General features: G+C 33.7%; 1 protein-coding gene across 1 annotated transcript in view; it reads left to right on the top strand.

Annotated features, from left to right (window-relative positions):
* The window catches only part of LOC119592508 (teneurin-m-like), a gene marked incomplete in the record, with an annotated part of 54,907 nt that overhangs the window by 14,324 nt on the left and 40,239 nt on the right, over positions 1-344 (top strand).

Raw genomic sequence — 344 nt, 5'->3', positions numbered from 1 at the left:
TTGTCTTATATATATTTTTTCTATTTTTTCTATGTTTATGCATTTTATGATGGATAAAATCGTTGCAGTTATGTGAAAATAGAAACAGAACTGGTATTCCTTTTTTCTTGCTTCCCTATTTTTCTTGCCCCTCGCACCACTACTGAGCATATGAACAAATCTTCATTAAAAATCCTCATTCACAATATTTTCCAGCTACAAATTCTTCCTTTCCTCTCGATTACCCTTTAATTACTCTCTGTAATTATCTTATTACTCATGATTATCATTTACGTTGTCACAGTAGATCGCAGTCGTGCTGCTGCCGATTATGAGCCTTATCAGTCTACGAGATTAAAACCGTG

Source organism: Penaeus monodon, chromosome 30 (genome assembly GCF_015228065.2).
Source record: "Penaeus monodon isolate SGIC_2016 chromosome 30, NSTDA_Pmon_1, whole genome shotgun sequence".
Lineage (NCBI taxonomy): Eukaryota > Metazoa > Arthropoda > Malacostraca > Decapoda > Penaeidae > Penaeus > Penaeus monodon.
Note: the sequence above shows the minus strand (reverse complement) of the source record. Positions and strands in the feature narration are given on the sequence as shown.